The following is a 25,897-nucleotide window of genomic DNA, read 5'->3' on the forward strand; positions in this document are numbered from 1 at the left end:
GCGAGCAGTAACACCCCACCGGTGAAGACGACAGGCAGGCACTCCGCAAGTCGGTCGTGCGTAGTGACGGAGTCCGGAGAGACAATGGCACTGCACTGGCACGGAATCCCACTCGACGTAGCTCAGCGTAGGAAACACCGATTCATGATCTGAAAACGGTTCTCCCCTCAGTGGACCATCAGCAACTAATATCCACCCTCGTGGATCAGGATTTCAGGCAGGATAGTTGCGGAGGATCGGAGAGTCCGCGGAGCTCCGAGCTTACGCAGCCATCTTGGTTGCCCGCGAAGCTCCTCCGCTTTTCTGCATCATTAAGCAAATTCACCAGTAGGGTAGTTGTAGATGTTCTTTTAAGAATGGTTTACTTTGTGACTTTAAGTCCTTCTGCTGGCAATTGCATTTCTTTTAACCTCTATATCACCATTGGCATTATATGCTCCTCCTTTTCCTTCCAGGTTATGAGTCACCACTTCTGATAGAAGGAGACAGAGGATTTATTTTGCTGTTTCCCAGATTTGTTTGTAGATTGTCATTGATTGGTTAAAATATTCTAATCTTTCTTTTAGTTGCCTCTACCAGATTTCTCATGCTCCTTTCCCAGCCTGTTGATCCTATTGTCCTGCCTGAAATCAACTTTTCCTTGAGTTGGCTTCCTGTCCCTTTCCTCAGCCTAAATCACCTACCATATCCATAATGGAGTGAGAGAAAGAGGAATATAGCAGCAGCCTGTGCTTTGGGTAAAGGATACTTCTTGCCTCACCCAGAACATATGACCATGGCAACTTTGTATTTAATGTGGTATCTACTGGAGATGGTTTACTATGCAACTTTAATTGCATCTACAAGTTATTGGGATTTGGATAAACAGTTTACACAACAATTGATCTATAAAGCCTATGGGATGTTTGCCTAGAAAAAAGAAACTGATCTCTAATACACCCTGTTCAGGAAAAGTAAAAAACATGACCTAAATCAGCCCCTGCTTACCCTCTGGTAGCCTGGCACAGAGCAGTAAGGCTTAACTTAGAGGATATGTGAGAATTATTTGTGCAATACACCCACACAGGAACTCATTGAGACACCACAAAAAAGACTCCACACAATTGTAAAAAAAAAAAGGTTATTTATATAATTAAACTGTAACCAAAATGATAAAAATCCAATTAGTAGGTCAGGAGATGTGCATTTATCAAAGCAGTGAGCTTATGAAGGGATATGCACTCCCACCTATATGAAAGTAGGGCGCTTTTCAGCCGAAATGAGCATCTCTCACAAAGATAAAATTGGGGTTTTAGAGGTTGGTGCGGTTCTGTAGCAAAAGCTACAGTCCCTCCAGGGGTTGTGTGGGCAGAAGGGACGTTAAAGGCAGCCGGGTGCAGGGAGAGCTGCGCAGACCTCGAGGGCATATTCGGTCTAAAAACACAAAGTATTGTGAAGCAGTAAAGCTGGGAATGCTGCACACCCCCTGAGACTGCACAAGGTCCCTGGTCATCAGTGATGGTGATGATACTCCTCTTGGGATCGCCACACTGCTGGGTGCTGTTGGTGGTGTTCACTGACCCCAGCAGCAAAGAGGAGTCATTCGATCAGCCGAGAATGACTGGCACAACACTCGGCTGCACTGGCCGTGCTGAAGGTGGTTTCGGAGGTGCAGCACATAAGCTGTTCAGTTGCTTGCACAATGAGCAAGGGGCCACGTTGAAAGGGATTCTGTGGGGCTGCGGCAGTAAGAGGAAGGCTCTGATCAAAGAGGCATTTCGCTGCTCAATGCTGGTCAGTTGAATCAAGGTTAACCAAAACAGAAAGGTGAGTGTAGCTCTGGACACCATTCAGTCAAGAATGAGGAAGTTCGCAGAGCACTCAGCCCACAGCACTCAGGCAGCACAAGTGTTAAAAGTAGGAAATGTGGATCTTGCAGTGGTGAGGTCTTTGATGGTCCTGAGACATCCTGGTAGAAAAGGGGAAAAGCCAACAAGCTCTTGAAATCACTCTGGGGTCAGTCCTTTATTCCTTTTTGCATGGCAGAGTTCAGCAGGCAGCAGGGCAGCACATCAATGCAGGGCAGCAGCTACTGGGAACAGTTAGTTACAGCAAAGGCAATACTCCTAGCACAGCAGCTTTTACTTCTTCAGAGTTTCTAGCAGCTCAAGTGGTGTACTACTTGATAGGGTCATAACCCTCATACTTATATTCCAAATGCCTTGAATGTAGGGATCACTTCAAAGGGGCCTTCAGAACTGTGCACGGGTCCCTTTCAGCCAGTACTGAACCCAGACTACTGGTGGGGGTATGGGGGTGTAGATTAGCCCTTTGTGCGAGAGCAGGACACAGCCCATTGAGATTTAAGTGTGAACCACTTCTCCCTCTCTCAGCCCAGGAAGGTTATCAGTAAGTAGATAAATGCAGAAGTATGCCTTAACGTCCACTCCTTCCTGTGTTTGTGGCTGTCTAGAGAGTATGCACAAACGTGAAGCTGTGACCATAGCCAAATGTGGATTGGACATAGGCTGCCGGGACACAGAACAAAGTTAAGAGCCTAGAAATGTCTGCTTTCTAAAAGAGGGATTATCATTACTATTCTAACCATACCAAACACAATGGAGCTACTCCTTTCTGATCAGGAATTACCACTTTTAAAAAGAAAAGGGGGATTTTTATTGCTGGCCTATGGAATGAGTAGGCCTCACAGCAGTGAAAAACGAATTAAGCTGCTTGTCAATGCCAGAGCATATACAACTTAAACGTACATTCCTGCCTCTTAGTTACACAGCACTCTCCCTTAGAGTCTCTTAGGGCTTTTCTTAGGGGTGTCATGTGTAGTAAAAGGGGATTTCAAGGTTTCGTAAGAAGTTTAAATTCCAAGTCAAAGTGGCAGTAAACTCCACACAGGCCTTGCAATGACATCCTGAGGCAGGGCTGAAAGGCTACTTGGGAGGTTGTCACAACCAGCGCTGCAGGCCCACTAGTAGCATTTAGAGTACAGGCTCTGGGTAAAGGGGATATCACTCTACAAGGGACTTATACTAAACTAAATAATTCAATCAGGTATATGCCGATGTCACTATGTTTTAGGGGGGAAGCCCCTGCACTTTAGCACTCGTTAACAGGGGTAAAGTGTCCAGAGTCCTACTTCCAACAAAAATATACAGTAAAAAGGCAAAACGTAGGGTGGAGACTCTTCTAAGGATGACCGGTGTAACAAGGAATCATTACCAAATCATCAAGAACAACTTCAACTTGTTTAAAGCAAATGTTTGTATTTTTTACATAAGGATGCTGACCAATACCAAAAGTAACCCCTATTTAAAATGTTTATATTGGCTCAGGTACCCCGAGGGATAAAGGGTAGTTGGATTAGCATTGATGACTCCAAGATGGCTTTAAAAGTAATCCTGTTTGACTGGGTACATTTTGTATAACAATGCTTAGAGCTAAACATAATTAATCACTGCAACACTGCAATAGAAAAGGAGTTATAACTACTGCCCACTGGAATGGCTCAGTGGACACTTGCAATTATCTAAAAAAAAAGGCAAAATTATTAACTACATTATTTAAAATGTGCTCAAGTATCCCTTGAGTTCTTGCTACTCTTTTATTTTTATTAAGCATCTGTATTCTGTAACTTCTTCTAACAATACAGTTCGCCTTCAGTCTTTTTTTCATATCCATTATTGCAATATGTTGCAATCTGTTTCTCGAAAACGAACTAAATACAAAATGAAAGGAATAGGGATGCTCTCTCATGGAAGGTCCACTAAATTAAACATCTGAGGCAATCAAAGAGTGGCATGAGCAAATTTGAGCTGGACAATGTAAGAAATGTAACTGAAGCTGAGCTTTAATACCTATATTACTATTTATGCTATTAAATAATTCACCTTCGTTTCATAAAATTGTATCTTAAGCTAACAAAGTACAGTGTTTGAAATTGGGTTGGTGGCAGGTTGCAAATGTCTTTTTATTTTCCAACAGAGCAGAAATGTATGTGATTGCTATTCTGCTGTGAGAGATATTGAAATTTTCGCTGACAAAATGACAGAATGTTGGCACCAGGTGTGTGTGTTTTAGCAAGTGCAGAACTATATCCTTTATCTTGCTGAAAACTATCAGTCTTGTTGCAAGTTTATTTTAAACAGTATTTGTGGCCAGTCATACCCACCAAGCCAAAACGGTCGCTCAATAGAAACTAATTTAATCTTTCCAAAAATGTTCATTTGCTAAAAGGGACATGCACATAGTTGCTGATAACAAGTAGAACGCTTCTAACCTTCAGGAGACAACTCAAGACCTGGCTGTTCGACCAGTAGCAACAGCACCCCCCCCTTACCCCACCCTCAGCGCCTTGGAACCTCTGCAGGTATGTAGTGGGCTCTACAAATTAATTATTGTATTGCATTGTATTGTAAATGTGTACGGGTATTAAAGCCCTGATAATACTGTTTGCTGTGGTGAATAGGTCTCGGTACCCAGGATTTATTTTCTTTGCAAACCATGCATGATAACGGAATTGTCCAGTGCATTACCTCACTCAGATTTTTCAAGGCCCAGAAATGTCAACCTGTAAATCCTGGTGACATTACTGCACCTGGCATGAAAAATCATTCAAAAACAGGAAATGACACATGAAACTCAGAAAGAGAGTCATTTGTCGGCGACAGCTTCCATGCAGGTTCCAAGGGAGTTCTCAAAGTACATTAAAGACTACAAAATGTTGCTCAAAATGTATTTGACCAGGGGCGTGGTCTCACGCTGGATCAAGATGGCAGCACTCCTCTGAGCACTGCTTGGGCGGGGAGCTCATTTGTACATTTTCAGCCTGTTCCTGCTGTGTTTGGGGGTGAATACTTGCCTCCTGCATCTCCTTAATGGTCGGAGCGGCGTTTGGAGCTGTTCCAACCTCACACTTCCTTCCAGCTGACTCGGAGCAGCTTCGGTGAGCTTTCTCTCCTCACAATGCGAGCAGCCATTTTGTAATCCTGCCTCTCGCATTGCACGACCTCTAGGTGAGGTAAAGCCGGTGTTTTACAACCTAACACTTGGCAATATTTTTTTTTCTCTTTTTTCTCTTTTGCCTCTATTTCTGCAATGTGCTAATATCAATCAATCAATCAATCAATCAATCAATCAATCAATCAATCAATCAAGCAGTAATTTGTTAAGCGCACTACATACCCGCGAGGGTCTCAAGGCGCTGGGGGGGAGGTGGGAGTCGCTACTGATCGAACAGCCAGGTCTTTAGTATGCTCCTGGAGGTCAGCAGGTCTTGGGTCTGTCATAGGCTCAGTGAGAGGGTGTTCCTCTATTCTTTTTTTTTCCATATGTTATGCCTTATACCATTTTTCATACTGACTTTCCCACACTTATTTTTGGCATGTGATACTTTCAGCATATATATATTTTTTGAGTCAGACTTGCCTTCCTTAATTTTGTGTGTATAAGGCATATGGGCAGACTGCAAACACCACTAAAGTTTTTACATTGTCCTTTTCTCCCTGCTATGATGGCTAGTGACATTTCAACCTCTGTCAGATCTTCGTCCTCTGGCACAAAATCCAAGATGGTTAAAAATGACCCCCCTTTGCCCATTTTGTCCTCTAACAAGCGTGTTCTTGACACTATCCTTGATGAGGTGAGGGATTAAATTCTTTTATGTCTTCTAGTAATGAGAAATTACAACAAATTCAAGATAGATGGATAAACATGGAGGCAAAGGTACTTGGTATGGAGCAAAGTGTCAGTGACTTGCATGATGCCTATCCTTGAGCAGGAAATCACAATAGACATAATAACCTTCATCTTTATGGCTTACCTGAGCATTTGGAGGGTCCTGACCTTCTTCTCTTTCTGAAGAGGTTCCTACCTGAGTTCCTGGATCTTCCATTAGAACCTCCATTAAACAATCAATGGGCACATCGTCTTGGCCACATTCAACCTAATTCAACTAGACCCAGAGGAATTATAATGCTATTTTTTGAATTTACAGATCTCATCTGTGCTCTTAAGGCAGCAAAAGTGAAACGTCACCTCATATGGTCGGGTCAAACCATTTATTTTTCTCAGGATCTTTCTAATACCACCAATGCCAGAAGGAACTAATTTCTTGCTCTTTGTCCACAGATGAGACAGTTGCATATCCACTATGGCATTTTGCATCTTGCATCCATGTCTGTGCAAAATTACTCATAAGGGCACTAGTCGTTCTTTTGATGACCCTGTCAAACTGAAGTCTTCTCTACACAATCTTTCATCAAACTCTAATGCCGTTTCTACCCAACACCTCTAACCTTTTTTTCTTTTCTATAATGTTTCCTATGGCTATTTTTTCTTCAATATCTTAGTATTTTTTTCCCTGTCGCTCTCTTGTTCTCAGTACTGTAACAACCCATACTCATCATTTCTACTCTTCGTCTTAGATCTGGATTTCTCTCCTTTATCTTTCTCTTTTTCTTTCTATTATCTCTCTTTATGTTATAAGTTGTTTGTTATTTTTAATTATGTATGATGCATGTATTCCTCTTTTTTCTTGTTGTTGTTCATACTGTGTTCATTATTTATTTGACAATTGGTGTTTCTCTATTTTCAGATGTGTTTGCGAAGTGTATCAACTCCAACCAGGTAATATCTACTCTACCTCCCATTATGTGTAACGTTGTTTCATTGAACTCTCTCACTTATCTAGATTGAATTCACATGTCTCTTTTTAACAGGAAACTCACTAATGACGCAGAATCTCTTAAATTAAAGAGACAATGGGTTGGCCAAGTTGTTTATTTCCCAACTATCAATCGCAAGAGGGCGTTGGTTGCTATTCTTTTTCATAAGTCATAACATGTACAAATGTTATCGACTCAATGTGATGGTGATGGACGTTGGGTAATGGCTAAGGTTTGCATTAAAAATAGAGAAATTGTTCTTTTGATCATTTATGGCCCCGTTAAGCCAGACATTGATTTTTGGAATAACATTAAGATTTTGCTAACCTCTTTTAATAATCCTAATATTATTGTTGCAGGAGACATAAATCAATGGTTAGATCAGTTTTCAGAAATCTAAATGTAAATTTAATCCTGACAGATCCCATGGAGCGTTTCAATCTGCCATTGCCACACTCCATTTTTTTGATGTTTGGAAAACCTGTAATCCTGATTCTTTTGAGTTTTCAATCTTTTCTAATGTTCATCAAACTCCCTCTAGAATTAATTATATTTTGGTTAGAAAACCTTTACTTCCCTACATCCATTCTTCTGAAATTGGTTCTATTTTTATTTCTGATCATGCTCCTGTCCTTTCCTCACTGGACCTCTCCATGAACAACCCAAAATGTGGATGTTGGAAATGTAATAACTTCCTCTGGTCCGACAATGATTTCATATCTAAAGCAACTACTTTCATTAACACATTTTTTTATGTTAATAATCCCTTGGACACATCTATTCCTAATACTAGGGATGCCTTCAAGGCCTCTTTCTGTACCTTTGTTATAGCATACTCTGCAAGGAAGCAGAAAATCAATCTGTCCAAGTATACAACTTTGCTGCAACAACTTAAGTCACTGGAACATACTTAATTTACTTCTAAATCTTCCCTGACACTTCATGAATTAATTAAGGTCAGGTCTGCTGTTAACAAACTTGCCACAGTCGATGCCTACAATGCTCTCCTTAAAATTAAATTTAAATACCACAGAGGCCAAAATAAAGCGGGCAAAATATTGGCCAACTTTTTAGAAATTAAATCTGAACAAAAAATATTGGTCCCTTCCTAAATGAACCTACCAATACATTGGCATCCACTGATTCAGATATCGCCACCACACTCAAAGAATATTATCAATCACTGTATTCTGATGACACCGATCCCTCTAATCAGAATATACATGCTTTGTTTAACGGTCTAACTAACCCTCCACCATTATCTGATAAATTTGATTTTTTGGAAGCTGAGTTAACTCTCCAAGAAATAACAGATGCTATCAGGTCTTTAAAAAAATCTAAAGCTCCTGGTCCTGATGACCTCAGCTGAATCTTTTTCTACTTTTTCCTCTATTTTTTCTCCTAAACTTCTTGCACTTTTTAATTCCTTTCTTGAAAATTCTAAGGCATCTGGTTCTTTTACAGAAGCCTTGATTGTCCTTATTCCCAAACCTGATAAAAATCACTCCCTTTGTAAGAATTACCGTCCTATCGCATTAACTAATAATGATTGCAAGATTTTTGCTAAAATCTTTGATTCTCATCTCAAGACTATTGTCCCATTACTGGTGAATACTGACCAATCTGGTTTGGTTAAGGGCAGACTGGCTGCTGATAATCCTAGAATGTTTTCTAATGACATTGCCTTTGGGAAACATACAAGTCTCCTCTTGCTGCATTGTCCCTCGATGCCGAGAAGGCTTTCAATCGTATTAATTGGCAATTTATGTTTACTACTCTTAAATGGTATGGTTTTGGATCAAATTTTATTTCTTTTGTTAAATTGTTATATTCTGCCCCACATGCCAGTATTTTTGTCAATAACCATTTTTCAAAATATTTCCAGCTGTATAGGGGTACCAGACAAGGATGTCCTCTTTAACCCCTGTTATATGTTTTGTGTTTAGAACCTTTCCTTGAACACATTCGTATTAATTCCCTTATTTAAGGGTTTGTTCATAACTCTTGTAAAATTAAATTGTCAGCTTATGCTGATGACATTTTGGTCTATATGTCCAATCCACTTTCTTCCCTACTTCCCTTTCTACATGAAATTCAGTTATATTCTAGCATCTCTGGTTACAAATTGAATTTCTCCAAAACAGAAGTGCTACCTTTAAATTCCTCATGCTACCAATATATGTTTGCTAACTCTAACTTTACGTGGTGCCCTAAAAAAAAAATCTCGGAATTTGGTTTTCTTCCACTGTTTCTAACACAATTAGTTGCTCATTTAATACATTAATACCCACACTTCAGAAATTGCTTCTCTCTTGGTCACCTCTCTATTTGTCATTGTGGGGTAGACTGGATACTATTAAAATGATGATCATCCCTCATGTCCTTTATTCATTATCAATGTTACAGTTTAGGATTCCTGTTTCATATTTTTCTCAAATTAATTCTATCAGCATCAAGTTTTTATGGAATAATAAACATCCTCGTATTTCCCTTACGAAACTTAAACGTCCTAAGAATGAGGGTGGTGTTCGCTTTCCTGATTTTAAACCATTCTGCATTTTTAATTAGGCAATATTTTGCCTTAACTTATGAATTTGTTGATACTCCCATGGCACGCTGGATTACATTTAAATGTTCCTAATTGAAGGATTTTTCCTGTAAAACATAATATACATGTCTAATTGTACATTCATATCGAATAATCCTATATTCAAATACTCCCTACAATTATTACATAATATCTTATCAACTGGTCTTGATCCCTATCAATGTTTTTTGCCCTCAACTATTTGGTATAATAAATTTATTAAATGTAGGCGTAAATAGTTTTACTACAAACATTGGAAGGAAAAGGATATTATGTTTATTTATCAACTTGTCCAACATAACTCTGTTATTCCCTTCTCCCAATTGCAGGCTAATTAATTCCTTCATGGGTACTTACTAATATCTGCTCTACAGTCCTATTTAACAATTAATAATTTTCCTACAAATTCTCTTACACTTACTCCTGTCACAGCATTATATAATATTTCACATGACCTTAGACCCAAGGCTGCTTCTATTTTTAAGATGTTGTTGTCACCAGTTGCTGAACGTGCTAAATTCCCCACTGAACTACTCTGCGAAGCGGATTTATCTATATTACTTTCTACTCCTTCTTGGGATAAATTTTGGTTAAGCTATTCAAAACTTCTAGAGCAGCTTGTATTACTCGATCTCTATATTTCATTTATAGTAGAGCTCTTAATGCCCCGGAATGTATATCCAAGTTTTCCCCCACCGCCTCCCCCTCTTATTGGTCTTGTTCATTTATTGGTATTGGTCCCTCCACTGGGACTTTAACTCACCAACTATATGAATGTTCCAATGTGTTGAAGTTTTGGGAAACTACTTGGGCAAAATATTTGGAAATATTTCAATCTCACATTCCATTATCAATGCAAAATGTTTTTCTTGGTACTGCTTCACCTGCTTTCGAAGATTTGATCTTTTCATTGCTATTGCATTCAAAGTTATCTTGTCATGTTGGAAAGACACCTTTAAATTGTCAACATTATATGTGTGATGAGCACAGATTGCTATTTTTCTTCTCTCTCACCATCTCAGAAAATTAAATCTGATCTATTATGGATACCTTTTACTTCATATCTCTCTACACATACATCTGCATCTTAACCATTATCTTTCTGCTTATCTTTACCTTTTGTATATTAATTTCACATTATCTACTTTTCCGTTTTTCTCTTCTTTTTCTTTTCTTTCTTCCTAGTTACTTGACCATATTCTATTCCTTTATTTGGGTTTTTATATACTATTTGTATAGTGTTCATATGTTTGAAATAGTTTTTCTTTCTCTAAAACGAAAAAATTATTTAAAAGAAAATGCATTTGACCGATTCCCAAGGGTCAGTGTCATTGTGCACTAGAAAACTAAGCAGGAGAAAAAAAAACATCCAAGTGCCCATTATGACCACTGTGTGACTCTTCCTTTGAGGACGGACCTCTTAGAAACCAACCCTGGGCGTAGTTTGCGAAGTAGCGCTACGCGAAGTGCACTTTGCAATATGCGAGCTACGTGTAGCACTACGGGAACCACGTAGTACCCTGTTCGCACTGTGGAAGATGCTGTTTTCAATGTTTGCACAGTGCAGACAAGCATCCAAAACTGCAATAATTGAAAACGGCATCTTGCATAGTGCGAGCTGTAGTTTTCTGCCGCTCGAGTAGATTTTTAAAGGAGCTGCAGCTTTCTCAACGCGGACTGGTAGTTTCGCATCGCGAGCGGTCGCGAGCCTACGCGACCACTCGCAATGAGAAGCCTGACCTCCCCGCATTGAGAATCTCGCCGGGAGGTTTATTTTTCACGCTCACGATCGGCAACTTGATGATGCTGATCGCGAACGAGGAAAAAGTCTCACTGGGATGTCATTTTGCTTGCTTGCAGTTGCCAACATGACGTTGAGGACCGCGAGAAAGCAAAAAATGACCTCTGCACTAGGCTACGCTGCGCATGTTTGCACTGTGCTACATGCAATTCGCGCAGTGCGAAGTAGCGGAAACTTTGCAAACTACGCGAGAGTAGCGAAGTGCTTTATCCAGGGTTGTTAGAAACCATTGAGTCACAAAAAAACTGGAAAGCTCCTGTCCCAGAAAAGATAGCAGGGATCTTTATAGCTGATAGCCTGATGTCTGAGGTCTATATGATAACCTGCCTTCTAATTCAGTTGCAGTAGGTGCTGCAATTCCTGTCTCTTCGAAAGGGGCAAAAACCATCCAGATTTACAAGCAAAGGAATAGAGATAACCCCGGGAATTACAGGCCGAATAAATTTTGAGTTACACATATATTCCAGCATACAAATATATAGAGAACCATGAAGTACAAAATAAAAAAAAAAGCACGAAGACTCATACCAACATTTGAAAAGCAAGTAATTACATTGAACAAGTAACGGTATTGAACAAAATAATGTTAATGGAAAGTGGGAAGAAAAAACTGAATAGAGAAAATATAGAAAAAGGAAATAGAAGAAGAGAGAAAAGAGGAAGAGTAGAAGTGTAAATACTATAAAATTGTTGATAGAACATTTAAAAAAAGAATTGTGAAAAGAATACATTATATGATAAACAAGAGCAGTATTGTTAATAGAAAGATTAATTATCAACAACCCACAATCAAAATGCTGAAATACAGTATGTAATTAAGTCATAGTACCAACATGCATAAATAAGTATCTAGTTGAAGGTTCCCAAAATTCATCACATTTTGCCAACAGAGGTGAGCAGTTTAAATTATAATGATCCTATCCGTGACTATGACAAACTAAATTCCACCACTGTTGTACTGTGATCTTGTCAACAGATTTCCAATTAGTCATAATTACCTGAATAGTAATGGCAATAAGTAGGTCAACAGATATAGGGATTAATTTTTTTTGAGGCAATATACTACCTAAATTGCCTAAAATAAAACATCAATAGGAAATAGAGATTGAACTTCGGTGATATGTCCTATCCTTCTTCACAGCTGCTCCCACAATAGCGACAGTTTAGGACATAGGAAGAACATGTAAAGGTAACTACCAGAATTTGAGCGGCACCGCCAGCATGTGCCACTTTTGAGCAGTTTGAATTTAAACAAGAGTTCAGGTGTACAGTATATCTGTTATAGAGATAATAAAGCATTTGGGTAAGGTTGACAGGACATACTGTAGAGTGGATATTCTCCCATATTGTCTGCCAAAGTGTGGTAGGACAAATAGAGTGCAAGTCTGAGTCCCAAAAATTGTCTAATTTAGATTTTTTTTAACACATTTTATTTTGTTATTCTATTGAAAATTGGGTGTCAGCCCTACAATGACCTGTAGGAGGCAAAAAACAACAAATATTGCAGGAGTTACAACATTTAGATTATGTTCTAAAGGCTGCCAAACATGCAGGTTGCATAATTTAAGCAAACTGCTGACAGTACTAGGTCTCAAGACATATGCATATGATACATTAGCAAATCAATCGATTATTATACAAATCGGAATGGTCCAGTCAGCGATCATTGGGATAGGGGAATCACCTAGGGGATGGTATGGGGAGGAGTTCTATTCTGCGATATGACACCCATCGGGTCCAGATTTTCCTATGTTTGTTGGGGCAGCCCTGAGCTAAGAATACTGTCATTTCTGCCCCTAAGCATCTGGCAAGTTAGTTTTCCATTTACCCATAGTCGGGGGAGATGTACCTTTCCACATTTGGGTGATATCACGCTTGGCGACAGTGAAGGCTAAAAACAACAAATGTTGCTTATACTTATTTCCCCCAATGTAATCAGTGCTACGTAATAGGAAAGTCAGGACATACTTCTATGCCAAAAGGGATGCAATGCCGTGCAGCTCCACACTGTATTTAAGAACGTTTCATCCTCCTTCCTGCACCGTAAACAGGTAGGGGACTGGATAACTCCCATCTGCCATAGTCTGGCCCATGTGTAGTATGCGCGGTGGAGATATTTGAACTGTATCAGGCGGTATCATGTAGACATCGTAGCACCCTGTAGGCTGGCAATGGCTTTGGCCCAGTCGTCATTTGTCAGAATGGATTGTCAGCTTGCCACGCAGGCAGTGTCTTATCAAGCCTTGTCTGCATGTGGCTCGTCAATGTCTGGTATATTTGCTTAATCTTGTGTAGGCCCAAGTCTCCCATCAGCAGACGGCCCTCTAAGGGGTGGAATTCCGAAAGGGCTTCAAGTGTGTGAATCAGGGGGTTCAGGGCATGGCGGAATTGAAGGTACTTGTAAAATTGTGTTTTGTGTAACTGGTGCTCCACCTGTAGCTACTGAAAGGATTTCAGCATTGCACCCCGCATCATGTCACCAAGGGTTGATATCCCCACCAGGTCTCACCATTGGAACCCCGTCAGGGATGAAACTGGACGGAGGTATGTGCCCTGCCATAATGGAGTTGTTTGGGTTAGTGTCCCGCTCCAACACATCTTTCAGACTTAGTTCCACCACAGCTGTATCACTACTCTACAGCCGGGGGCAAAAAATCCAGGTGTGCGGCCCTAATAAAGGAGCTGAAGAAGGGTGGTCCCTTCCATTGCCCCATGCTCCATTGCATAAGTCGGTCGGCTGGAGAGTTATACCACCATTCTTTTACCACTAATAAATGAGATGCTGCATAATATGAATACATGTCCACTGCTGCGATTCCCCCACTGTATGTAGATTGCATGCAAGTGCAGAGTGCGACCCTGATCGACCCACAGTTCCAGAGAATTTTATTTTGTATGGTGTTGACTTGCGCAAACCAGGCGCACAGGACAGCATAGGGGAAATTTTGAAGGGGATATAAAATCCGAGGCAGTGATATAATCTTAAAGATGGCTGATCGCCCGTACAGACACAAGGGAAAAGAGGACCAGATTGACGTTTTACTGATCAGACTCGTGAGCAGTGGAGTGACATTATGCATCCAGGAGGCTTTGGGGCAGGGTGACACAAAAATGACCAGATACTTGAAACCATCTGTCACGTTGGATTTGTAATATGCGGGCCCATCGAACCATGGGTCTGTCATAAAAACAGTACATAGTCCGCGTACAACGCAATGCGATCCAATCTCGACTGAGACCAGTCGAAGCCACGGAGCACCGGGTCGCTCCTGACCCATGCTGCCAAAGGCTCGACCGCTAAGGCAAACAACAGTGGGGACAGGGGGCAGCCCTGTCTAGTGCCTCTTTGGATGGGTTAATGGTCCGAGCGGCACCCTGCTAAAAGGACCAATGCTGTTTAGTTTGTATAGAGCAAGTGGACATACGCTATAAAGCGGGGACCAAAGTTAATTGCTTCAAGTAATTGGAAGATGTAGACCCAGCTAAGAGAGTCAAAGGCCGTGTCTGTATCAGCCAATAGAATAGCGGCCGGCCTTCCCAGCGCCGGGGCTGCTGCTATGGCGTTATGTACTCTCCGGATGTTATGGCGGGTAGCTCGTTGGGGCAAAAAGCCTGACTGGGCAGGGTGGATCAAATCTGAGACGCATGCGCGCAGGCGATACGCAAAGACTTTCTTCAATAATTTAGGCTCAAAGTTAATGAGGGTAATGGGGCGATATGAGGAAGGGTCTTCAGGAGGACGTCCAAGTTTGAGAAACAGAATGATCTTCGCAATGGTCTCCAATCCTGGGGCAACATGTTTAGATCTATGGCCCACTGCATCACCGCTGTCATGGTCTCCCGGCTGCGGGTAAATCACTGCCTGCCTTTGTTGCGGCAAAACGGTGTTCGGGACGATCCATACACATAAACTACAATCCCCAGCAGCACTTGCAGGTCATGCTGCACGTGACGTTATGCAAACCCGGAACCAGGATTTAGAGGTGAGTGCTGGGATGTCGCGGCACCGATAATTCCAGATCTGAAGTTACGGCAGGCTCCTTCGGTGATTCTTCATTCCTTGTATGGCGGTAAGAGTGCTTATGCACGGTTCCTCCGGATTGCCTAATCCCTGCCCGAATGACCTGAAAGTCGTTCCTCGTCCTATGTGATTGGGGTTTTGGAGACTCGGGTTTCTCCTGTCTCCACGGAGGTAACACTGCACAGGCATTTGTTATCGTTGGCCCGTATACTTCTCTGTTGGCGGAGACCTAATTCTGGGTCTTTTGCAGAGGAGACTTTGTATTGGTTTTCCTTGGTTCTTTCGCTCCTCTGTTGGATGAGACTCGAAGTAGACGGTCTCGTGCAGAGGAGCATTTGTTTATTTTCTCTTACTTCTGGCTCACATACTCCTCTGTTGGGAGGGGTCTGTTGCTTATAGATCCCACACAAAGGAGTCTCTTTTGCTCATACATTTGAGATTAGTGTATTGCTGGCAAAATACACTTACATTCATTTAATCTAAAGTGTCCTTCCAGGGAAACAAACTTTTTTATGTAACATGGCATGATGAAAATGATGACATTGTGAATTAATTACGTTTCATCTGCACATGAGAATGAACTAGGAACAAGAGGTTATTGTTCTCAGCTCAGGATTAAGCTATTGCTTTTTTTGTTGTTTTATATTGCTCTAGGAGAGAGGTCACAGAGGGTATGTCGTCACTGTTGGCTAGCCGACAAACCTCACATCAACCACATTGGTAGGTGCCATAGCAATATTGGAAATGTGCGCTATAATGTTGTAATTTCTACTGTGTTTCATTTCCATGATGTTCTTTATTCTTTTGTCTTGCAAACATAGTGCATTGATGTGATCTTGCCATTGCCTTCTGCCCTTTTCCATGATCTAGGCTCAGCTTATTTTGCTTTTCAGGTGAGGAATAGGAGAGGGTACACACCACAGCCATTATTGTTGTGTTTCATCTGTAATCTGTGGGAATATCCTGCTTACTCTGTGTTCTTTTCTCTTCCCCAGATCTCCCTCCCCGCAGTCCCTTCCCTTTCTTTCCCCCGCTTGATTACCCCAAAAGTCTACGTTGTCACCTAAAGCCAGATTTGGGGTTGTCTAGAGGTGGGCCCTTTTTGAGCATCAACACAGCCCTGAGGATTCGTGTGGAGGAGCCTGACAACCGCCAGCTGATGGGAGCCTATTAGGTGCATGTTCGGCAGTAGGAATTCCGTAGGGAATCCGTTGAGACCGGGAACCTACTCGGGTGAAGGGCATTAATAGCCCCAGTCAGTTTGTCTATTGTCATTGGGGCCTCCAATTGTTCGTGCATATGGTCACTGAGTTTCAGCGGTGGCATATCTGCCAGGATTTCCACTATGAGAGCGGCAGGGATCTGTTTGTGATGTGTGTAAAGTGCTGTGAAATGCTGTGCAAATTCCATGACCACGCCCTCTGGTGATGAGCACAAGGCTCCCTCTGAGTCATGGATGGTGGGGACTATCGCCTCCCCCATTAGATATTGCTGTATTTCTTGCCGCACTTGCAGCAAATTACGCCGCATAGTAGGGCCTTGTTCAAGGCTGAGTTGCAAGGGGAGGTCTGTTAGGCGTGACTCAAGGGCCGCCAATTGCTCTTGTCATGCACACTTTTCTGTCATGCGATGACTGATTTTGACCCCATGAACGGTGGGCTTTAGGGCTTCCCAGAAAATGCACAGGAAGGGGAAGAAAGAGACATTTTCCTACAGGTATGTGGAAATCTCTGTATGTAACACGACCTGATAGTCTGGACTACAAAGGTGCCAGGGGGACATGCGCCATCGAAAAGGGGGTTTCCAAGAGCATGTATGGAATTTTATAGTGACCGGGGAATGATCAGAGAGCCCGCGGGAGAGGTGGGTTATCTATGAGAACCTATGAAGGAATATGCGAGGGACGAAAAAGTAATCTAATTAGGATTGTGACCCATGAACCGCAGACATGTATGTGTAGCTATTATCAGTGGGGTTATACTTCCGCCAGATGTCCGCCCAGCCCAGGGTTGATACCTATTAGTGCATCTTAGTGAGACCCAGTAATGATTGACCCTCCAGCAGTTCCCCCCGGACTCCAGAAATCTGGTCGATAAAAGATGCTCCTAGTGGCGGGGGGGGGGGGTCATATATGCTGCCTATGGTGACTTGCTCACTGTGAAATTTGAGGGTGACGAATATGAATCTGTCCCCGGGATCTATCCAGTGGGCTATGTACTGAAACAGGACTCTGCGGTGCATAAGAATGGCTATCCCCCGTGAGCCCCTGGTGAACCCCGCATGATAAATATGAAAGAAATCAAATGGAGCCAGACAGGGGGCTTTAGTTCCTAGGAGCTGAGTTTCTTAGAGGAGCAAAATATCAGCCCTGTACCTTTTGGCCTGACGTACGACCGCGCCTTGCTTGACTTTCTTTTGAAGACCCCGGAAATTCTAAGAAACCACTGTAAGGTCCCCTGGAGAGGTTGTATCACCCAGCACCATTATCCCTTATCTCCTGAGGCACAGCAATGGAGACATTGAAACCTAGACAAGAGGTCTTCATGAAAAATAGGAACCTTAAAACTATATTCCCCAAATATCCCCCCACCCTCCACCTGACACTGCCATAAACTAGTAGCATCTGTCATGGTGTAGGGCACACCGACACCGGGCCCCCAATGGGGGAACCCAGAGCCCCTACACCAATGGTTCCCTAGCCACCCATTTAATGTGGAAACAAGGGGGAGAACCAAGTGTCTCGGGCCTGGTAGTCTTATGGCCTGGCATTCACGCCCACCCAGAAGAATGTGTATTCAGAGAGTCTAAGTGACCAGCAATCCATGACATCATGCGGCTGGCCACCAGAGGCATGACGTAGAACTCAGGGGGACCGCTCCTGACTCATGGATTGCCAGTTCGATCCTGATCTGTGGCGTCTCTTAGATTTAGTCCTTCGAGGTCTGTTCTGTTGTGATCCATGGGATGAGTCTCATTCCAGTGGTGAGTGTGGTTGAAGACTGGGACGTTCGTCTGTCCACGCAAAGATGGCCTCTGGAGTATCAAAAGAGAAAGATTTGGAGTTGAAAATCACCCTCAGCCTAGCTGGATATAAGAGCATATATTACAGATTCAAGTCTTGTAATTTACGCTTCGCCGCTTTGAAGGACTGGCGTTGCTGCTGGACCAGCATGTATAATCAGGGAACACCATTATGGGCCATGACTCATGTTGAAATTACTCTTTATGTGTCCTGGCGTACTGCAGGATTGCTTCCCGATCGGCGTAGTTCAATAGTTTTGCAATGACCAGTCTGGGATTTTTGCCAGGGGGTAGCTTCTTGGTTAGTGCCTGGTGAGCGCTCTCTACCACAATGCACGAGTAGAGTTTATCCCACTGCATAAGATCTGTGAGCCACTGGGTAATGAAGCGGGTCATGGAGGGTCCCTCACAGCCCTCCGGTAGGCCCACGAAGATTAAGTTGTTGCGTCGAGCTCGGCCCTCTGCATCTTCTACCCTGGAGGCCAGCTCCTGCGACACCACTGTAAGTTTGTTGACCTTTTTTGGAAGAGCTGCCAGTGTCCTCGACCGTCGAAACCCTCCTCTCCACCTCTGTGATGCGGTCAACTGCAATACAGAGATCCTGGCGCAGACATGAGACCTCCGACCCTACTGGTCCGGTCTTGGTGTCCATCTTATCTCTGGCATCATTTATCGGCACCAGGAGGGCCACATTGTCTGGCAGTGAGCTTGCCCCCTTACCCCACGTGGAACCTCTGGTGGGTGCAGTGAATTGGTCCAAGGTGCCCTGAAGGCGCAGTGAATTGGTCCACTGGGTTTGTCCCTGCCCATTGTGGATGAGGTCAGGGAGGTGACAACCAATCTGGGATTACCGGTGCTTGTATCAAAGCTACATTCCCATAGGGGGAGGTACGGTTTCAATTCAGGAGAGAGCTGCGGGATCTGTGCTGGGTCTCACCTCAGGGGTAGCAACCTCAACCGGTCCTCACGGATCCAGGTGTACCATAGGCCCCAAGCAGCACTGAGCCTAGCTCAGCCACTTCCGCCATCCACAACTGCTTGCCAAGGAGGCCCTATAAAGGGACCAGACTCGCCGGACCGCCCGCCAACAATGCTTCCCGCAAAACGTCCAGGACCGGGCCCAAGAGGTTCAGAGGGAGCTCCAGGGGTCTTCCGGGACACCAGTTCTCAATTTTGTTGGGAGGCAAGCCACCTCCGTCATATATACACTCCCCATTAAGACAACCCAGAGGCTACGAGATAGTATGGCCGACAGTAACTCACGCCACACACATAGCGTGCACTATGATGGCCCCAACAGGTGCGTCATGCCTCGGGGTATGGCTGCGGTCAAGGCGAGGAACTGGGTTCCAGGTGCTGGTATGCCATGTAAAGAGAACTCCGCTTTGGTCGATGCACTCCTGCCGACGGACCGCGGCGAGCATACTTGTACGATGCTCTCCCTGGTCGCCTTAGACGGGGCACAACACCAAGGGATAAAGGATGATAGTTGAGGTTTCATCATCAGCTGGGTCAGTGCGGGGGCCGCAGTCACCCCCAGCCGGCTCCCCCACCTCCAACAGTGATGAAGGTATATGTCCAGTTGCGCCAAGAGTCCCGGCGGCACGATCAGAAGGATGGCCCCAGCCGAGGCCCGCTGCGTATATAATGGTGCTCCGAGAAGGAGAAGGAGATGGGCCCCTCTTCTACGTGGGGTCAGTATTGCCGGGAGAACTATGTGGGGGGTGCTGGGTAATGATGACTTTCTACACTTCACTGGGATGCTCACCTCCAGGGCTTCAGCCCAGCCCCCGGTCCCGCTGCTGCACCAAGCACAGGTGGCCGATGACGGCCTGGGCAACTCTCAACCCTCGTTTTCAGCAAGGTCTGTGTGGGGGCCGGGGCCACCACCTGCCCAACTCCCACACCCCAGATGGTGGGAAAGGCTAGTGCGTCACTGTAGTCTTTTCTCAGGGTCCTCACAGCTTTAGTCCGTAGGGAGGTCTCGGCCTAGGCCTCCCCTGACAAATGGCGGGGCTACGGGGGGAGGGGCAGGCTCTTCTGTGGCGCCCAGCCGGGGTGGCCTCCGGATCCTGTGTGCAGGGGCACCAGGTGTCGTAAATTGCATGACCTCTTCTGAGCAGCTCACCTCTGGCCAGTGTCCCAGCCTGAGCTATACTGCGGCACCGCTCCTCTGTGTTCCGGGCGCTGGACGGGAGACCCGGCCTACACCTCGCCAACAGCCACCTGCAGATTATGGCTCTTATTGCAGCTCTACAGCTGCTAAACATCAGGAAATGCGACACATTCCTTCATCAGGATCACTTGCTTTGCTGATGTATCTCCCCTGGGTAGGATTAATGCCAGATTATGGAGTGGACACGTGGAGCCTGGTTCGGCTGCTTCCACCATGATGGCTCTCCAAGCCACACCCCCCTCTAATTTAGATTTTGGCCTATCTAGAGGAGGAGATACCCATGTTCTCTATTTTATTGAGGCATTGGATGTATGAAGTGTTCCTCTAAGTAGGGATTGCAGAGAAGCACCTTCAGTGGAAGGGTTAAGGAGGAACAGCAAGGTAAGGACTGAAAGTGAATCTGGGGTCTGGTAATGTAAGAGAGATTTCTGAGAGAGATTAAAGGAAAGAGTTGCAAATGGAATTATGATGTTGAATCATTTGAAAAACAGTGAATATACCGTTGTTTAACCAAGTCTGCTAAAATAATGGTTTGCGGTTTGCAAGCAGCCTTTTTTATACCAAATAGGACTCTGGAGATTGCCAGTGAATGGGAGACAAGATAATACGTAAGGCTTGAAGAGAATACAAGAGTGAGATATAACTTTAGGTATCAGGGATTTAGGTAATTATAACATGTGTATAATGTGGGTATGAGAAAAGGAAGAAATAAAGCTAATTGCAGCTGAAACCATAATTTGGGTGGAAGGCCTGAGAGTTTAAGAAAACTATTTTAAAAAATTTTGATACCAAAAGCTTTATGACAACAAGAGAAGTTAGGGAAATTAAACACTGCAACAGATTTTGGTAATTTAAGGCGATGCAAAGAAATACGAGAAGGTTTCCTGTTCCATAAAAACTCAGATAATAGTCTATCAATAATTGTAACGTATTTTGCCAGGATTTTGATAGGTAGCGTCATAAGATAGAAATTAATAATTGGAAGTGTATAATTTTAATAGTAGCCAACCGACCAAACCATGACAAAAAAAAAAGGGGACAAACCATACATCAGTTTGGACATTTTTGTAAAATGGAACATCCACATTACAGTGCTAGGGATCGCTGAGATTTGTGCGGTAAGCAATACCTATACATTGGACCTTACCAGGGTTCCAGGAGAGACCCAAACAGAACTTATTCAAAGGCGTCACTTCGGATTTATTTATGTTAAGTTTGTAACCTGAGACTTCAGAACATGCACTAGCTACTTCAAAAAGTGAGGGAATGATGTTTCCGGTTTAGAGATATAAAGATGGATGTCATCCACTTAAGTTCTAAATTTAATGTGCACCTTACTCAGCTGAAAGTCGAAAATGGTTTCAGAGTGTTTCAACTTATACAAAAAAGGCTCAAGTACATGTATAAAAAGCATGGGTGATAAAGGGCATCCCTGCAGGTGGCTCTATGGAGGGGAAAGTAGGAGGATTGGATACTATTGACCAAAACAGAAGAGAATTGGAAGGAATATGGCAAGGAGATTAATTGAAAACATTGAGAGCCAAACCCATGCCAGTGGAGATCGTACATTAGATAATTCCAATCTACTTGATTAAATACCTTTTCTGCATTTAGGGCCACCGCTGCCAGGGAGTGATTAAGTTTAGCTGCTTTACCGAGGATGTTCAAAATGATCAGCACATATTCCATGATATTCCTATTTTTAACAAAACTGGATCGCTCCACATCAACTAGATCCAGCATAAATATTTAAGGGATTGTACAGTCAGTATCAATGAGTGCTAAGACACAATAGATCTTGCATAGAGAGGGAGTGCTGTTGTTTTTGGAATGATATAGATGATAGCTTCCGTAAAAGAACCAGATGACTTGTTCAATGAGAAATTAACTTGAATAATTTAAGGAAAAATAATTTTGAAAATTGGTAGGTAAAGTTCAACCATGTGAAAAGAATAAGGTAATGGAATCCTCAGAGGGCTACAGGGGTATAAAGTGTTTGGTAATAGTCAACAAAGCATATACCAATGTGCAAGTCACAAAAGAATTTAGTTCAAGATTGATTGGTGATTGAAGCGATAGATGATTTTTCTTTCCTACATTTAAGATAGTTAGCTAACAAAGTCCAAGTTTTATTACATCCCCTATAGTACCTTGTGTTAATTTTAAGAAGAGTACCACATTCCTTTTCCATAGTTGTTTTTTTTGATAAGCAAGTTTTATTGATTTTTAAAACACAAGAACAATTCAGCAAGTACACAAAAATCACAAGTCTGAGTTCATTCGCACAAGCACCGTACCCCCCAATCACGTTCCCCATAAAAAGTACATCGATGGAATTTGAATCAGGTTAAGCTAGAACCTCCACATTCCCCAACCACTTCCCCCACACTCTACGGTATTTCTTAACGCATCCCTTAGCTTTATAAAGGGCTTTCTCCTGTGTCGCGCACCAGTCCACCCCTCTTCGCCACCTCTCCAGAGTGGGTGGATCAGGGCTTATTCAGGCCGCCGCAATGTCCCGCTTGGCCACCATCATAGCCGTGTTGAAAAACAACTTATCATTACTGGACCCGTCCAGCCCATTAGTGATCCCCAGCAAGGAGTGACGTGGGTTGTGAGGAACCTCCCAGCCCAATACCTCCATTAGCTCCTCTTCAATGGACCCCCAGAACTGACGCAGGCGGGGCACAACCAAACCAAATGGAGGAAGTCGGCCGGGGCATGCTTACATCTCGCCAGAAATGCGCATGCGCAGGCTCCCACGCATGCGCAGTTTCAACAAGAAGGTGCAATAGACCAGGAAGATAAGGTAAGTGTTATTAAATCTTATTTTAGGCTTTAATAAATGTTTAATATTGCGGGCGGGAGGCGATCGGCCAACTTCCGTTCCGCCGCCCCAGTGTGCGGAGATTTTCCCCGTTTCTCCGACTTCTTTGCGGAAGGGGCAAATCTTCACCCATTCCATGGGTGGAACGGAAATGTCCGCCCACCCCTACTAAAAACCACCGCCCGCTCCCAAATTCCCCCGCCAGATAACCATGTCGGGCGGGACCCCGGCGGATGTAAAGACCGTCCGCCGGATTTCGCCCAGTCGCAGACTGGACCGGGCAGAAAAGCAGCTAAAATGGTGGCGGTGTATGGGAGACACCGCCATTCATATTAGCATGTGTTCGGGGATATGCCTTTCCATGGCGGTTTCGCCGCCACAGAAGGGCAGGCATTTTCCGCCATTGGGGGCCCATTGCGGGCCCCCAGGGTGGGGGGTGCACACAGGGGAAGACCTATGGTACCCCCCAGAAGTTCCATGCGGCCCTGCCATGTTGTGCACTTCCATGAGTGCACCGCCAGCCACAAGGTCAGGAATGCAGGATGCGCCCACCACTGTGCGGGCGCATCCTAATGCCCCCAAGGGACCCCTGCACTTATGGCAGGCGTTCCCCTTTCACGACAGGATGGCCATCCTAATGGGACCCTATGTCGTTGAGAGAGAAATCTCATAGATGAATGACGATCTAGAAAATTATTTGATTGTAATCACCCTCTAAAATGAAGTTGTCAGTAATGTTTTGCGTGACTAATTGTGAAATATGCCTCAAACACATAGAGTCAGAGTTTGTGGGGCATATACATTAAGAATCGTGAAAATGATACTATTAATATTGAGTCGTACCAAAAACCACACACCTTCTTTGTCACTTTCCTGGGAAACAAGGGAAATATTTCAACTTTCATGGCATAGAATGGCTATGCCATTTTAATGTTGTACAGAAGAGGAAAACAAAAGTTTGCCCACCCATTTTCTTTTTAGCTTGATGATGTCAGTTTTGGTAAGATGTTTTTGTTTAAGCAATTCAAGCTAGCAGCGCAATCTAGACAGATGAGACCAAACTCACTGGCATTTGTTCAGATTTTTCACACCTTTAACTTTCCAGATTGTGAGGCAAATTCATATCTGAACATTAGGGATAAATAGAGGCATGAGCATTTGCACGCAGGAAGTTTCAGCGGCGAATACAAAGAGCATGAGCGATAGTGAAGTAAATGGAAAGAAAAGCAGGAGGTATTTGCAAAAGAACTATAAAGGCAGCAATGGAAGAAATAGACCCATTTCCATAAAGTATCTTGCTTTTGAAAATAATCATTCCGAGGGATGAGAAGAGTGTGAAGCACCTAAAGAAGATACACCCAGACTCGGCTCTGGCAAACATGAAAGGGGACGCAATGAACACCAAACAAATTAGCGATCCCCATTTGAGAGAGGAACAGAAGCATATAGAAGCTAAATAAAATCAGATAATATATAGGAAGGTAAATACTAAAGGATGAAAAACATAATAAGAAACTTACCATGAACCATGAGAAGTGAAATGCTCTGGGAACAACATGCACAATGAGGTTGGGATATGTACTGGGATGGGACATGCATGCCAGATAATACACTGGGGCTGAAAAACAATGAAAAATATATGGTTTATATAGAGTACACATACCAGGGATGAACAATTCCTAAATGGGAGAAGATATGTAATTCAGGAAGTATATCAGACAAGCATATATAACAATCAAGTCTTTGCAGCAGTAACAATTTCCATATCTTCAAGATGATGTTCATGAAGAATGTCCTGCAGTTTAGCTGGATCTCTAAAAGTATAAGAATTTTCCTTATAACTTATTTTGAAAAAAACATGGGTGAGCAATTCTTTATCTAAGGTTCATGGCTTTCAGTTGTGGACTCAGATCCTGATTTTTTTCTTTTTGCAGTTGTTCCATTAGAAACATCCTGCAAGAAAAAAACCTTGTTACCAGAAAAATGGAGTGGACCGTCTCGTGGGCAGCAGACAGAATATGCATTGAATCAGTATGCTGTTGGAACAGGATATGATGCCCTTAGGTCTGTGGTGTGAAGAGTTTGCAGATGATTTAGGACCAAGATTGTGAGCTCTTTGAATATTGAGTAGACTGTGGTCAGGCAGATGCACAATAGCAGGAATGACCTTTTGCAGAAAATAAATCATGTTGGACCCTTCTGAATTTTCCGGAAATCTGTAGAGCCATAAGCTGTTTCTCCTCTTTCTGTTTTCCAAGTCTTCAGTAGACCTTTTGAGCAACCATATTTCCTTTGTTAGTTGAGATACCACCGGAATCGAGTCCTCCACATCGCTGATCCTCTGTTCATTAGCCGTTATGCGCTGATCATGCGTAGACCATTTCTCCTCAATGCGCATCAGGGAGTGATTCGTTTTTACAATGTAGGGTTTCGGGGCTCTTATTTCTTCCATGACATCATCTAAGGTGAAAATAGGGGGTATTCTGATGAACCTAAGTCCTTCAGTAGTCTTCTCACTGAAATGGAGTGTTTCTTAAAAGGAGATCTGGATGCAGAAGTAGAGCTTGACAGAAGGTAGAAGAGGTGGCGATTTATCCTTCAGCTTCAAAGTCCTCCCCATAAATGCAGGATACATTAACTGAGAGTCCTTCTAATATGAAGAGGGTGCAAAGTAATATGCTGTTTCTGCTCTGAATGGGACCAGTAAAAATCACTTTTCACAGTTAAGCCACTATATCAGGAGGGCCTGCACCTAAAATAATGCAAGTGTTTGCTGTGAGCTAAAGAGTTGTGGCAACGGAGCTGGCA

Source organism: Lissotriton vulgaris, chromosome 2_1 (genome assembly GCF_964263255.1).
Source record: "Lissotriton vulgaris chromosome 2_1, aLisVul1.2, whole genome shotgun sequence".
NCBI lineage: Eukaryota > Metazoa > Chordata > Amphibia > Caudata > Salamandridae > Lissotriton > Lissotriton vulgaris.